Source organism: Sturnira hondurensis, unplaced genomic scaffold (assembly GCF_014824575.4).
Source record: "Sturnira hondurensis isolate 20B ecotype Veracruz unplaced genomic scaffold, ASM1482457v3 Scaffold0003796, whole genome shotgun sequence".
In the NCBI taxonomy this organism is placed as follows: domain Eukaryota; kingdom Metazoa; phylum Chordata; class Mammalia; order Chiroptera; family Phyllostomidae; genus Sturnira; species Sturnira hondurensis.
The window spans coordinates 665,288-680,034 of NW_028076427.1; positions in this window are offsets into that span (position 1 = coordinate 665,288).

The following is a 14,747-nucleotide window of genomic DNA, read 5'->3' on the forward strand; positions in this document are numbered from 1 at the left end:
AATTCCCTACAAGTTACAAAGGCCTTAAGGGTTAAATCACAGAATATGAAAAGCTGTGTTTAAATAATATTTAGGCAATGACACAAGCCAAGGAGGAAAATAAAATGAATAAGTGACAGGAAAGAGGGGCTGTCAACACCGACTCCACATTTCTTGCTCCCGGGCTTGATCCTGTGTTTTATATAACACATATGAATAATGTGCCTCTTCTCGTGAGGTCTGGTACTCTAAAACCTGAGGTTGAAGAAACTTGGACTGCAATTTCCCTGAGAGGTAAAACGAAGTGGGATGAGCTCGTGGCTGGGCTGGTGGTGGAGGCTACAAGTATCGGGCAGTGTTTACAGCTGCAACTTCAAGTCATAGCCTTAGCAATGTAGCTGCTGAGAGTCAAGGTGGGCTCCTCCAGGCAGTGACCTTCAGAACTAACGTACTCAATTCCAGGTTGCTGACAACACACTTTCCATTTGCATTTACCTTCGTTTATCTTTATTGTAATTTGGCTTAGCCGGGTCCTGAATCAAATCAAATGAAGAAGCACTTTCAAAATATTCTCTTCCAGGTTGAACTTGATGTTGTTTATCTCTCTGCTGTTTTGAAATATGAGTCAGGATGTGAATGGGCTGTGTCATCTTGTATGGGGGCTGCCTAAGGCAAAATATTCCTATTAAGTAGAAGCATTCCAGGTGTTGTGAGGCCAGAAGTAAAGCATAGGAAGACCCTCTTTAAAAAAAAATTGTGTTATTGTGAATTGAAAATTAAGTAGAGGGCTTTGGAGAAAAGGCCTGTGGGAGTGAATGGGTCTGAAGCTTAAGCTTCAATACATTTGTTGGGGAAAGTAGTTAGCTAGTTATTAACAAAGGAAGGAAGCAAAGGAAACCAGACATTAAGAGTAATAAACTAGGGAGCAGAAGCCAGCTTGCTTCACCAGGAAGTTACAGCTTCACACACTCCTCAGAGAACCCTGGGTCTGCCCCTTGCAAATCACTGGGGAAGGAATAGAACAAGAAGTGGGAAGTAAGCACATGTGTGGTAGGAGCCAAGATAGTAACCATAAGAGGCCTGTCAGTCTAGCTTGGGAAAAGGATCGACGTGGATAAGAGATATAATGCAGGAGATCTGGAGAATGGGATGGTTAGGGGGTGGACTCATCCGACACCCACAAAAGCTTGGGAAGTTGATTGGTTATTTTGAAAAAGCACCTGGTCCTCCCCAGGCCCAAGACAATATAATCCCTGCTAACACAGAACTCCCCTCCCCAGCAGGTGCTTGCCCTGTTAGTTAGCACATTCTCTTTCCTTAGCAACCATGTGGCCTTAGCAGCCATCTGGACTCCAAACTCCAAACCCAGGAGCCTACGTACAGTAACACAGCAGCAGGTCAGAGCCAGGAACAGCACTAAGCTACCTGGTCGGAGACTGAGGCTGCTGATGCTGGGTCAGTGGCACAGAGTCTTTGGACACTGGCCTTTGTGTTGGCCTTGAATGAAGCCAAGGCTGGACTTTTTTCATGGAGATGAGACACTGGGCACCTAGAGGCAGCCTTCTAATGTTACCATGCCACAAAGCCCCATGTGGGAGTCTCTCAGAATGCTTTCCTTGAGATCCCATGCAAGAACTCGATTTCTACCAGCAGCACCTTCACAGTATATATGCTTTACTATCAATAGGGTTCTTTGTTGACAAATCTCAAGGGTAGGAAGGCCCAGATGCTGCAGAAAGCTAAAACTTCCCTCTCCCCACAGAGCTATGAGTATCTTTTTTTACTGGTGATAAGAGGAGAGAGGATCCTTCCCAAAAGGAGCTCAAAAATGTAGTCTGAATATCCAAGTAAAATGATAACAACAAAGGGAAGTCTCCGTGTGCTTTTATTTTTCTTGACACAGTATATGCAGCAGAGACAGGATATGAAGGAGTTAATGAATCCACTAGTTCGCTGAAGCTTCATGTCTCCTAAAGAAGAGTTTTCCTTTTAAAAAAATTAATTCAAATTTACAAAAAGTTGAAAAACTAGTACAAATTTCTTATTTACCTGTCACTCAACTTTCCCATGTTCTATACCAATATAACAATTATATGAAATCAATATTGATTCTACAGTATTAACTATTCAAGAGGCTAGTCAGTCTTTGCCAACAGTCACAGGTATGGCCTTTTGTTGTTCAGAATCCAGTTCAGGAATCCACACTGCATTTAATTGTCATGCCTCCTTAGTCCCCTTTAATCTGTGACATTTCCTCCGTCTTTCTTTGTCTCCTATGACCTTGACATTTGAAGAGTATTTTCTAGGTATTTCATACAATGTCTTTCATCTTAGGTTTAACTGATGCATCCTAATGAGTAATTTAAGGTGTACATTTTTGGAAAGACTATCATAGAAGTGATTTCTCCTTTCTTCATCATCTGAAGAGGTATGTGATACTGATTTGTCTCATTGTTGGTGGCATTCACTTTGACCATTTGGTTAAGGCAATGGTTGCTAGGTTCTCCACTGTAAAATTACTATTCTCCCTTTTAAACTTACACATTTCTTGTAGAGAGACACTTTGGGCCTATGCAAATAGCCCATTCTTCATCATACTTTCACCCATGAACTTCAGCACACACTGATGCTTCGAGTCTGCAACTATTATTGCTGTGGTGTTTGCCAATGATGACTTCCCATTATTCCTTCTACATTTATTAATTAGAAGTCAATTGTAAGATGGAGCTGAATAGGGAACCCCCCTTCTCGAATAGGAACTTTTAAAAAATATTATAAAAATCGAATTATTCTGAAATCAATACAGTTGATTTATTCATATAATAGCACCTCTCTGCGCCACCCAGACTGTGATGGCACGGACATTCTGCAGCCTTCCCCTTGTGACCTTCTGCTGGCCTTTCAAGCTTCTTCAGCAGCATCATTGCAGTGAAGGAGAGGGCGGAAGCAATGTGAGGACACAGAAATGCCATCAGTTTCCCATTAGCAATTGTGGCTTATAATGAGAAAAGTTTGAAACAAATGGATAACTTTTCTTACAAATGTCTCTTAAGCAAACTTAGCCAATATGTCTTTGGGGTTTAAAACTATGTATGTATGCCTTTTTTTTCCGGTCCAGAATTGAATTCAGCAACTCATAGTGCATCCGGTTGTCATGCCCAGGTTGGTCTGGCTCATTTAGAAGATCACACCTACCCAGCATGACACCCCTGCCCTGCCCAAGGGGCCAGTGAAATGGCCAACATTCCATGCTTCACATCTGCTGATCGCCAGCTCCTGGTCCATCCTGGTCTGCATGTATGCACTTTTGCTGAGCCTTGTCTCACCCCTGCACGTCTATGAAAGATCTAGTTTCTCTGAGTCCCAGACTGAAGCTGTCTCCTTAACTTCCATTCTTCAAATAATGGCCTCCTGGTTAGAAACAGGACAGAGCTCATCTTTCCTGCCCTAGTGTGTCCTGATCAAAGACAGGACCCAGATTCTAACCATCTTTTCCCCTTTTCATCTACTAATGGCTGAGAGACGACCATAGAGCTAGCTTAACACACCAGTTATTAGACTACAGTTTCAGTCATACAAACCACACAAGGAAAAATAAACTCAACCAAGAGGAAATTCTGTGAGAACAAAGGTAGACATTCATTCCAGAAAGAGATGATCACACTGTTATCAAGAACCGGGCACACGCTCACCGAGTGTGCAAGTCCTCACCAATTCTTTCTCCTGCCATCCGTAGAACAGAGAAACCAGCCTTGGGGGTTCGGCCTATATCAGACTCTGCCAGAAAGAGCAGGGAGAGCACTGAGAAGCAAAACACTGGATCGATCATGCTCCAGAGAACTCACCATGGTATGGCCACTCAGGCCCAGGGGGGAACCTAATGTATTATGCAGCAGGAAGGCTGGAGGCCAGCAATGGAGCTACCTAGGCCCCTTTGAGCCACCAGAAATCACCTGGTAAGGATTAAAGAGGGAGAAAGTCTTAGGAAGAAAAAGCTACAGAGATGCTTGGAAACCGCATTACATAGCTCCCTTCCTTTCCAGGTATATATTCTACAGGCACCATTTAAAATCACTAAAACACCAAACAGAGTGTGTCCTCAAATCCCATTGGGCTTTCCATCAAAATCTGTATATAACCACAAAATTGCTTAAACAGAGTTCTGTATTTATTATTTGTTATTGGCATCCAAAACCTTCTAAATTGCATTTTAACAGGCTGTCACCACCAAAAGTTCAAGATTTGCAATATCAGGTGCTAATTTTTCATCCAAATAAATGATGATTTAATAAGGTGAATCCAATTCACTCCCTATTATGATATCACTATTTCTCTGACTATCCATTCCAAGCTAGAAATATTCCCTAAAGGAAGAAAACTAAATGGCTAGTTCAACAGCCTAAGCTGTGACTGAAAATCTGAGCTAAATAACAAATTTATTGCTCTTACATTCATTTTTATGGTTATAATTTCAAAGACCTTCTAGACTCCATTAAGAACAAGATACTGAAGCAATGCCTCCCCTTTGGTTTAAAGTGTAGAACCCAATTCTTCATTTCCTAGGGTAAACAAGATCAGTCCCACAACATGTTAGCTATCCAGATGGTACTTTAAAGAATTAAGAGAACCAAACACTCGCAAATGTAAAACTTTGAAAGATACTCTCAAGACACAACCACAAGGCTGGTGTAAGAGATGGAAAAGAACTCCCATCCTGGGATGGAAAGTGGAAGAGAAAACAATGCAACAGAATTCAAAAACTAATAAAGACAGACCAGTCCTAATGAAAAAATAAACTTTACCTCCAAATTCATAAATAAATTGCCTGCAACACTGATTTCCACTTAAAGGGGTTTCCTCGTCTGTACATTAAGAATCAGCGCAAATTTACAATTACGCAGGGGCTCGCAATCGCCCTCATTAATTCACATGGACCAAGCATCCACAGACAGGCCGCACTATGGGAGAAGCTAGACTTCTTTGATCCAAAGTACAAACACGCTAATGATGTGGGTGACCGCCCCGTGACTCACACCCCGAAGAGCTCTGCCAACCTATTTTTCCACAAACGCTTGCTCTGCTCATTAGCTACGCACTAAAACGGAAGATGACAAAGCCTGGATCCCTGCTTATTTCCAGTTGTTACCAAGTAAATACTGTTTTGGTGAGTAAAATTAAAGTAAAACCGCCTGCATGAAATGTCTTCTTTCCCTTTCTTGAAATCTTATTAACATAACACTGCCAGAAAATTAATCAACACCGTGCAATTGTTAAATGCTTAATAAAAACAGTGATTATAATAATAAATTGCAACTTGAGACTATTTCTCATTCAAAATAGGTCTGTGAATTCTGTTTGGATTTTTCTGCCAGCATGGAAAAACGATGTTTATAAATGTAGAGAGTGTTTGTAAATGCAGCACCTTCCATGCTACTTAAGAGGTTACACAGTATTCCACCAAGGGGTGGTTTCTATCAATAGGTTTTAGCAATGTTTTTCTTCTTTTCCCTAAATTAAACTTAATAGACACCTAAATGGTGCCAAGCCTGAAAGAAAAAAAATCAGGAAATAAAACCACCTTTTCAGTAACATGCTTAACATAAGAAAAGGTTAGGTAGATAATTACCATTTACATTTACACAATAAACTGCCCGATTTTTTAGCTGACTAAATACTACTCTAGTTCATTATGCAGCCATCCTATAAAGGCAATTTTTTTCTTTAGAATTTCAGTTTCCATGACGTAAAACCACCATGAGATCTGAATATTTTAGATCTCGACAGTATTTTAAAACTTTATAATATATTCTTTTTTATAATTAATCTTTACTGTATTTTTCCCATTACCATTTAGCCCCTTTATGCCCTCCTCCCCCCAGCAGTCACCGCACTGTTGTCCATGTCCCTGAGTCCTTTTGCCTTTTTGCTTAATCCTTCTACCCCTAACCTCCCCTCCACATTAGCTGCCATCCAGCTCTGCATCTTTGAGTCTGTCCGCATTTTCCTTGTTAGTTCATCGTGTTCATTAGATTACACGTGTGGGTGAAGTCATATGATACTTGCCTTTCTCTGGACTGCCTTATTTCACTTAACAGAATGTTCTCCAGGTCCACCTATACTGTCACAAAGGGTAAAATTTTCTTCTTTTTCCCGGCTCTGTGGTTGTCTCTTAGTTGTTTGTAGATGTGAAGGGGCAAAGATGGTTAGTATCTGGGTCCCAACAAAGTTGAGTGTTTTAAACTTGTCAGGGCACGAGTGAGACTGGGAACCTCTGAGTGTCCAGTCTGCACGTTTTGTCAGGCAGTTTCTACCACTTATTCTAAAAATCTATAAAAACAAGGCAACCACATATTCCTATGGTGGAGAGAGCCATGGTGCACATGTATATATGTATCAGTGGGTGTGTGCACACACATTGCCAACCCCAAAGCCGAGACTAGATGTAGTAACACCCTGACATTTCAGTAGGATGTGTCAGTGGAACTCTAGCAGGTTCGGCAGAGTTAGGCTGTACGGCCCTTTGGGAAGAGATGGAAGATTTTCTGGATTCTCGTGCTTACAGCTTAACCTAAAAGAACATGTGCACATACACACACGCACACACACGCACACACTATAGACCTAATATGAGGCTTATGAGGATAATCCAGTCATGTCCCCTACCATTTATACAATTGTGAGCCCCTCTCTGTTTCCCTGGGATAACTGTGAAACAAACAATAAGCACACTTGGAGCAGAGAAACAGTATCAGCTTAACTGACTACTCTGGGTCCCAAGGTTGAGAACAGTAGGCATAACTGTCCCCAGTGAAGAATGGAGCTGGACTGGCCATCCAGCAAATCTAGTTCTGCAACCTCACCACATCACCTGCTTCTAGACTGCATAGAAGAGGTGGTCAGACTAGGGAAGTGCACGTGGCTGGTTGGCTGGAGTTGTAGGTCCAGAATTGGGGCATCCTGTGCCTATTCTGCTCCCACTCTATGGGAGGGGGAGCAGATTCTACAGGGGGAAGGAAAGAGGTGCTCAGCCACTCCCCTCTTGCCAAGTGAGCAGAGTCCTCTGCACATAGGGAATAAGCACACTCAAGTGGTTGGACCTCCAGGAATTCCTAGGCCCAGCTTATCCACTGCTCTGTTCTCTTTGTTATGTACCTATCCTTTTCCTTCAATTCTGTGTCCTTCTTCCTTATGGCACCGTCAGCAGTCATTAAGGAAAGAAGAACATAAAAACAACTCGTTTCTTCCTTCTCCAATGTAACTCACATATCAGGGTTGGCCAGCTGACTTGATGGAGACAAGCAGCCGAGAAAGACAAGGGAGACCAGGAGATAACACCTGACACCGTACTGTCACTCACCAAAAGCACACGGAGCAGAGCATATGAGCTTCCATGATCCAGAAAGAAATCATATTCTGTGCAGCATCCACTGAGCAAAACCTCATGAAAGGTTAGGGGCATGGAATCAAATGTGGCAAAAGAGAGAACACCACCTTCAAGGTGTCAGGGAAACTCAAGCCCAGAGTGGGAAGAAAACACTATAAAAAACTGTGAAAAGCTTATTTTTAAATAACAAAAGGTGTGTTAAACCAGATACAAAATCAAGGTAAAAAGGGAACCAAATGCCTTTCATGTATGAGACAAATACATATTAAGGGCTTTCCATGGGTCAGGTACTGTTCAAACAAGACAAACATCTCCATTCTTAGAGAACTAGCCTTTAGTAACAACAGACAAAAGCAATTAAGAAATAATTTCACATAGTGTTATATGCGATAGAGACAACATACATCGACAAAGTGAAAAAGAGAACACTGGATGAAGAGCAGGGTTTATTTTAGTTGAGGCAGCAGGTAAGGCCTTTCAGAGCCTGAGTCATCGACTCAAAGATCTGAGGAAAACGTATCATAGACAGAGGGAACAGCCATTGCAAAGCCTCTGCCTTAACAGCCTGCCTGCATGCCTGTAAACTTGCATTAAGCTTCTATTTCTCACAAAAGTGAACCAGACAAATCCCCTGCCTTTGAAGTCCCCATGTGTAGTGACATGATAAGTGCACACGCAAGCTCACACACGAATACCGATGGGAAGAGTCCGTGACGATTTCTAAGAAGTCACCTTGAAGCATGAACTTGATTGAAGAGTTGGATTTGCCCAAGACCTGTCTATAACAATATTCTGGGCACGGGAAATATAATGAGCAAAGGAACGGTGGCAGGAAAGTGCACGGCATATCAATGAGCTCCATTCATACCCTATAGAAATTACCCATAACACTTCAGCACTTAATTGTATGAATCTGTTTCATGTTCTCCCCCACTGTTAGAATGTATATTATCTGACAACAGGGAATTTACTGATTCTGAATCTTGAGCTTCCCATACAATGCCTGGCACCTAGAGTCAGTCAGTGTCTGTCGAATACACGGAATGAGACGTAAAAAGACAGGTTAATGGTACTTTGCGAAGGTTAGAATATGTCAGGCTGTGGAGTTTGACATCTTTCTGTAGGTTTGGGGGCCATCGAGGTTTTGTAAGTGAAAAACCTTAGGAATAACAAAAGCGAGCTTAACCTGCTACTGAACCCGGAAGCCTTGCATCGTAGAGCCTGTATGGGTGGTGCTGACAGCTACAGCTGATGTTGTTTAAACGAAGACGCGGCTTTCTGTTTCCTTTACTGAAGAGACTTATATTAATTGCAGTGCTTTTTATGCCATGAAACATGGTTTTAAAAGCTAGATAATCACTTCTACCACAGGTTTCCTGCTGTGATTGTCAAATGTAAGACTTCACCTACTCCCTGTGACCCACATCCCCACCATTACCTTGCTCCTCACTGAACCAGCCAGCCCATATGTATACTGTCTTCCCCCTCTGTGCACAGCAAGAAGCACTGTGAGAGAGAACATACTCTTCACACATCAGCATAATAAAGTAGCCTTAATACCCCTTGGAAGGGCAAGAACATTTATGGCATTTTTCTCCCTACTGTATTTTATTTTCTAGTTCAGCCGCTTTATCTCATTTCCAAGATCTGGTCCAACCCAGGGAACTAGGTTGGCTCCTGAAAGAGTTCCTGATAAAATGTTTCCTGGCTTAAGGTCACCAGGAACCAATCTTTGTTCATCTTGGGTCTCTCTGCGGATGACCAACACAAGTGCTTGGCACTTCTAAAGGTCCGTGCATTCCCTCAGATAAATTAATCCATCCTGTGCACCACTGCTGTCTTTGTGCCCTAGGGGCCCCTCCGATCTCTACTCCCTTTTCAAACCTCAGCCAGATGTCAGGGCATTATGTTCCCAGAAGCCAGAGAGCTGGCCCCACGTGGTACAGCTCTGTTCACTAACAGGAACTCTGGCATGGGAACAGATGCAATACTTTGCCAGCCAGAAATAACACAGATGTGGCCACACACCTTTAAGCATACAAGGCACTAAGATTAGGTAAGTGTGTTAAATTTTAACAAAAATGAACCCGAGACTGGAAGCCCGGCTGATAAAACAGATCCACTCCTTTTAGAGACCCATCATTCTACTGACACAGGAAGGATCCAGGCAGATCCATGAGTCAGGTTGAGATGCAAACTGGACACCTGGAGGTTTCCCATCTCACTCATACCCTGGCAAGTTCCCAACACTCAACTTTGTTGGGATTAAAACATTTTAGTTACTTGGGCTACGTAGGGTTTTCGACCTTAGAAGAAGAAAATCACAAGTAACTTAATGAAAGTCTTTAATGGTATGATTACTTATGATAAGAAAAATAATGAAAGGTAGTTGTCCAGCTCAAAGGAGTTGAGCCAAAAATCCAATCATCAGCATGAGCCTTCAATAAGCATTACAAACGTCCCTTCTAATATGCTACTATTTTTAATTCGTGTAACTTGTTAATAATCTAATGCCATCTCAGTTTACAAAACAGTAGGTTGGAAATAAGAAACCTAAGACACATGAAGGAGACGTCACCGTACACAGAGCAAGAAGAAATCCATCAGCGGAGAGAGGGAAAATTGCTCTCTAAAGGAACGGGACGAGTGAGACCCCAGGGGAAGGACTGCATATTCTAAGTAAGCTAACAAATGAAGAACTTTCCCAACACTTTCACAGATTTCCATCCACTAGGCACAGAGTCATTTCCTTAGGCACAATTCATTTATCTCTCCAAGACAGAAAACCATAATTTAATTAAAGTTAAAATGAAGAACTTAATGATTTGCTACATTATTGGATCCCTTTAAAAGAGTTAAATGTTCCCATGCTCAGATCTCCTTTCTTTTTGTGCTTCAAGATAAGTACTGGGAGATTTATGTGCTCTGAATTTCCAATTACCCATCTCTACCAACTGGGCTGTCAGTCACCACTAGTCTTATCCTGATGTCTTCACCACCCCCACTTCGTTGTTGTGCATTCAGAAAGAAGCTTATTCTTCCAAAAAGAGCTTACCATCAAGCAGCCAAAGGCTACTTTTTTTTATGTCTAGCTTCTGTTGGACAGAATTTCCGACTCAAATTACTACCATTCCATTGTCCCAACATATTCAAATAAAGCAAGAGTTGCCACAGATCGTGGGCAATTTAATATTTCAAAAGAGAATTGACATCACACATCTTCCCAGTGTCCACTGAAGCAGAATTGATGAGCTCTCAAGGGCAATGTAGCTCCTGCCTTTGACATCTGGAAGCAGGTGGGTGAATTCTAAATGATAACTACACTCACTTAGAGAACCAGTAGAACACAGAAAATAGTATGTTTGCAAATGCATGCTTATACATATACTAGTTATAATTTTGGAAAGAAAAAATTAATGAAGCTCTCCATGGCTCTTGAACTTGGGTTTTGTCTGAAGAATGAACATTAAAGAATTAAAGCTTCAAAGACTCTTAAAGGGGATGTAAGAGGTCTGAATATCAATATTGCAATTAAATACCTGAAAAATAAATAACAGTTGTCATTTAATGGTCAGGATTATAGTGGTGAGTCTCAATGGCACAGATTCATTTCTTTTGATTATGTCCAAGGCCAGTATCTCTATAACCAAAAAATATTGAGTACTTACTGTGTTAAAAGTTCTGTGTTAAATCTTAAAAGAGATACAAAACAATGAATACAATACAGTCCCTGTAAGAAGCATGTGGAAGTATGTGCATAAATAACATTAGCAAAAGAAAACCTGGAATCAAAATGTCTGTGGAACACTTTGTGAATTCAGAGGAAAGACCTTGCAGTTTGGCTGGAGCAGGACAGAGTTCAAGGAGAGCATCATGAAGGAGGCCCTGACTAATGATGCACTAAATCCAGTCAACTGCAACACTCCAGTGCTTTGGACCAATTCTTCGGTTGTTCCTCTTCCACCTGCCCTACTTTGCTTTGCCTGTTTCTAGAGAACGGGGAGAAGCAAGATAACTGAAATTCAAGCTCCAGTTTTGTTTTAATGAAATTTGGTAATTTTGATACACCGAGTCTTTAATTGGTAAAATAAAATCTAAGGATCACTTAATATTCACTGCTCTGGGTCACTGTGCAGTATAAATAGCATGAAAGTCATGTCCAAATCCAGAAAGGCCAGTCGTTCTTTCAGGTTCTGAACCTGGAGAATGCTACGGCACTGGACTGTTGTGCTTCGGGAGAGCATGTGCAAAGGATTCCCTCGTGTGGCCTCCTGACAAATGGGGAGGTCGTGATGAAGTGGGAAATGCACACGAACCTCTTAGATCAGCTCTGTTTCATCCAGGGCTTTGAAATGTCTATTAACTATTTCACCCAATTATTCCTGATTATCAAAAACACATGAAACGGATGGGGCATGACAAGTTGGACCGGATGTGCACCCAGCCATGACAGCATCCTGAACTTGCTTTCCCCCCTCTATGGCATTAGATAGATGGTGGCACCCCAGCACTGCGAGTGCTGTGGGGGTTTTCGTGGCCCAACATCTGTAGTTGACCCTCACACTAGAAATGCAGCCACCATGATAACCAACGTGTCGCGAGTCCTGCATCTGCACCTGGTCCACTGAAGTGTTTTAGGACCAATATCATTTAACTATTCAACAATCCTTACATGCATGAACCATTTCACAGTTTTCCAGAGGGTGAAACTAAGCCATGATGACATTAAGTAATTTACTTAAAGCTGCACACCTGGAAAGTGGAAAAGTTAGAATTTGAATTCAGTTTTTTCCAACCCCAAAACCTATGGTCTTAACCATATGCTCTTAGTCACAACTCTGTACTGCTTCCAAGAGACTGGGAATTAGAGGTGGAATTCTGAGTTTTTAACCCAGGGTATGCTGTCAAGAACGTGGGTATTATGCTGAACGGAAAAGAGCTCAACTCTTTTTTTGCCCTCTTACTTTGGCCGTGACCACTGAACCAAAAGAAACTACTGTGTGGCCTCCTCCCTGTACTCCTCGTGTCCTATCCCACTACTCACCAGTAGCGGCTGTACCAGACCAACCAGCCAACCAGCCAACACCTGGTGGAGGCTGAACTTGATCTGGTGACATGATGGTTCCCAACCTTGGCTGCACATTAGGAATTGCTTGCCTGGGGGGAGACCTGGGTTTTTTTTTTAAATATCCAAGGTGATTCTACTGTGCATCCAAAAATGAGAATTATTGTGTTTAGAGAAAAAAGTCAAGGGTTTGGGGCCCTTCTTTCCACAGTCAACAGAACAGCTGGCTGCATCTCACGCTGTTGTGGAAGCACATTAATATACCCCTGCTGATGACAGGTTGCATTCTCCAGAAGAGAACAATTTGCCAACTGTAACCTAAAATTTAAGGAAGATGAGAAAGAAAATCAAAAGAGGAAAAACTTTTCAAAAGGGTAAAATGTATTTCTAACCAAAATTTAAAGATAAAATAACTGATCATTATATAACGGGACTTTTTTTCCAACTTAGGAGATTCGTTTTATGTTTCCTTTTTTTAAAAAAATCGCATCCACAATTCAGTGAAAGAATTGTATTCAGACATCATGCAACTCAACACAGCAAAGATGCAGTTTTCAAATCACTACGTCCCTTTCCCTCACCTCCCTGTACACTAACAACCATGGGGGCCCCCACCAATCTAGCACAGCCTCCTGACGGAGCCTGAATGCAGCCTCAGACACAGTTAACACGGGTGCTGCTAGCAGCCTCTGTGAACTAAGTGTGTGTATGAGTTGAACAGTATTTCCCTCCATGTACTAGCCTATCTGCCTTTCCAGGGGAAGAATTTTTCTCATTCTGCTTTGTTCCCACTCGTTCCACCTAGAAGAGTTTAAGGCAAGTAGTAAATACTCTGTAAATATGAGTTGAATGAACAAAAGGACAGAGAGATAAAAAGCACATTTGACAGAAACCCTCCAGCTCTTTGATGTCCTTTTCTTAGCAAACTGAGATTTCAGGTTTAGTCCTGATGAGGTGATCAAGGTATCAAGAAAGACCTTGAGAGAAGAAACCGTGCCCATGGCCACTGAATAAAGCAAGCACACTACCCTAGGAGAGATCAATAGGGACTGATAGAGATTATGCAGCTCTACTAAATCTTTCAACTATCTCTTTAAAAAGACAAGACTTAGGGGGAAACAGAGAGAAGTACATGCCTGGAATGAATACGACAATGGCCCGACTCCAGGTTCTGCATTTTATTTCATTTATTCATATCCCAGCTTTTTATTTGTTTATTTATTTATTTAAAATTTTATTTATTTATCTTTAGAGGAGAAGGGAAGGAGAGAGGGAGAGAAATATCAATGTATGGCTGCCTCTCATGTGCCCCTGCTGGAAACTGGCCTGCAACCCAGGCATGTGCCCTGACTGGGAATCGAACCTCAATCGTGTGGTTCGCAGGCCCACACTCAATCCACTGAGCTACACCAGCCAGGGCCATATTCCAGCTTTTTAAAAAGGGGATGGGGGACATGGTAGAGGAGTTCCATGACTTATAAAATTTCAGATAATCCAGGAGATGATGCTAAATAGTAAGAAAAAAAGACGAAAATAAGTTTTGCTTACTTCTCTGTGCTAGATAGAGGTAGAAAGCAATATAGAGCCAAGCCTTGACTGCCTTCCCCTCTGTTGCCTGACACTTACTTGTCCCTAAAGGTATAACTCACTGCTCAGTGGATGACCGCTGTAACTAACAGCCCTATGAATGTCCACACTTAATTCCACTCCAGCATGATATGGTAATTGCTTACGGATGTATCTCCGTATCTCACCCTCTTTTGAGGTACAAAAGCAGTAGGTTCCTAATAATGTTTGTTGGGCAAGTGTGATAAAATAAACAGTATGCCCTCAAATTCATGTGCTGAAGCCCCACTCCTCAGTGGGTGGCTATAAGAGTGACCTCCAAAAAAGGAGTTAAGGATGAGACCCTGATCCTTCATTTTCTGAGAGAACTAGGATCCTTATAAGAAGAGACATCAGCCCCAGCTGGTGTGGCTCAATGGATTGAGTGCCAGCCTGTGAATCAAAGGGTTGCCTGTTAGATTTCCAGTCATGGCACATGCCTGGGTTGTGGGCAGGTCCCCAATAGAGGGTGCACGAGAGGCAACCACATATTGATGTTTCTTTCCCTCCCTTTTCTTCCTTCCTTCCTCTCTCTCTAAAAATAAATAAAATCTTTTTTAAAAAATGTATTTAAAAAAGAAGAAACATCAGGGAATTCTAGAGGTCTCTCTCCCTCTCTCTCATTCTAGCCCTCACTATCTTTATCTCTCTGCAGGTGATGTTCACTCACCAAGGAATGGCCATGTGAGAGCAAAGCACAATGGCAGCTATCTA